Genomic DNA, 1,867 nt, shown 5'->3' on the forward strand with positions numbered 1-1,867 from the left:
GTGGTGGATGCCCCATCCCTGGAGACATTCAAGGCCAGGCTGGATGTGGTTCTGTGCAACCCGATCTAGTTGAAGCTGTTCCTGCTCATTGCAGGGGGTTGGAACTAGATGACCTTTGGAGGTCCCTTCCAACCCAAGCTGTTCTATGATCCTCCACTGCGCCCCTTTACAAGTATAGTGTCTTGTGTCCCTGCTAATGCAAGGTCCTGATGGTCAGCCCTGACTTAAAGGGATAAAACATACAAGACACGAAACTTAGCTGAGCCACAGAAAGCAGCAAGATGGAGGATGTGACTGACCACAGCTGAACACAATTGCTGATGGGCGTATGAACTGTGCACACAACAAAATCCAAAGGGCAGCAGCTGCCAGTGGCACAGGTACAGCGTTGGCTTGGATTAGCTAAGCAGCACAAGGCAGCAGGAGCTACACAGCCCCCGTGTGCACCCAGTTATTAGGCTGTCTTGATAATACACCCACCCAAACCCTTCCAGAAACAGCCCTTTGCTTTTAACATCTGCAGGTGTGCACTCTGCACATGGAAAAGCCTTCAAAGGCTTATTCCTGCCCTTGGAAATAAAGAGCTGGGGAGACGCTTGTGTCTGAGGGGATTGGACTCAGCCTCATTTGCTGCTGCTGCTGCTCAAAATATCCCTTGTCTCCGTGCTCCGGAGGAGCTGCCGAGCATCAGGGATGAAGCACAGCTCCATCCACGGGAGATTCACAGTGCCCTGCCCGCAGCCTCCCGCCGCACCGCTGGTCGTCATTGCTGACGTTGGTTCACAGAGGAGCAGAGTGATGCTCCTGCCCGCACAGAGAGGGACGCGCGGCTCCGAGGGACGGGAGCGCAGAGTGCGCAGCCAAGGATGCTGCTGTTACATCTCCTGCTGCCCTGAGCAAAAAAGCCTTTCTCTGCCACAGCTCAGCTCCTGCGGCCACCGATGGGTTCAGTGCAGGGACCTGGCGCAGAGCAAGGGCTGGCCGTGCCCCACTGACCAAGTCCATTGACATAGGGGACCAGGAGCATCGCTTTGGTCCCACTCCTTAAGCACAAGCAGATATGTGGCAGCAAGAGCTTTTCAAATTACATCTTCATGGGAACATCCCTGTGTTCTTGTTTTTTAGCACTTACTAGCTGGGGTTTCATCAGGGTTAAGTTTAAAGTCTGCAGCCCTCCCGCAGAGGTTCCCCCAGTCAGAAATAAACTGCTCTTAGTGCACAGCGGTTTATTCTTCCAGAGGATTAACCTGAAACAAATAAGGGCCATTTTCCTCCTGGGTGAAGACGTGCACATGGGCAGCTCAGTGTGCTTCAGTGCTGAGATTTGAGTCCTTCCCCCAGGATCAGAGTGTGCGAGCCAGACCCCAGGAGAAATCTACTGCCCATAGCCAGGTTGCCTGCAGTTTACCTGGGATTTCAGACAGGAATTAGGGGCAAAGCTGAAGCAATCCACACAGGTGCTTGGCTGCTGCTGTTGAGAGCATTCTCCAAGTGGAAACCACAGCTGGAACTGCTGTCGGACGCACTAAATGGTGGCTTATGATCCCATGCAAATCCAGCAGCAACAGCAGCAATGCTTGCTGTAACCTACAAGCAGAGGGAATTGGGGCTTATCACCTCTGCAAAGCATTTTCCCCTTTTTGGGGCCTAAAAATATAAGGCCGTGGAGCGGGGGTGCAGGAGGGCTGTGAGTGGGGGGTGCCCTTGGCTGGGGGAAAGGGTCACCCTATGGGAGGTTTTGCAGGGTCCAGCTGAGCAAGGGGCACATCCCTGAAGCAGGGAGGATTTGTTCTGTGCTGGTGAACTGGGTGAACTGTAAGCTTATGGCTCTGACATCACATGGGTTCAGGTGAGATCCGTCTGGCTC

The sequence above is a fragment of the Nestor notabilis genome, unplaced genomic scaffold, assembly GCF_000696875.1.
Source record: "Nestor notabilis isolate BGI_N333 unplaced genomic scaffold, ASM69687v1 scaffold19233, whole genome shotgun sequence".
NCBI classification, from domain to species: domain Eukaryota; kingdom Metazoa; phylum Chordata; class Aves; order Psittaciformes; family Psittacidae; genus Nestor; species Nestor notabilis.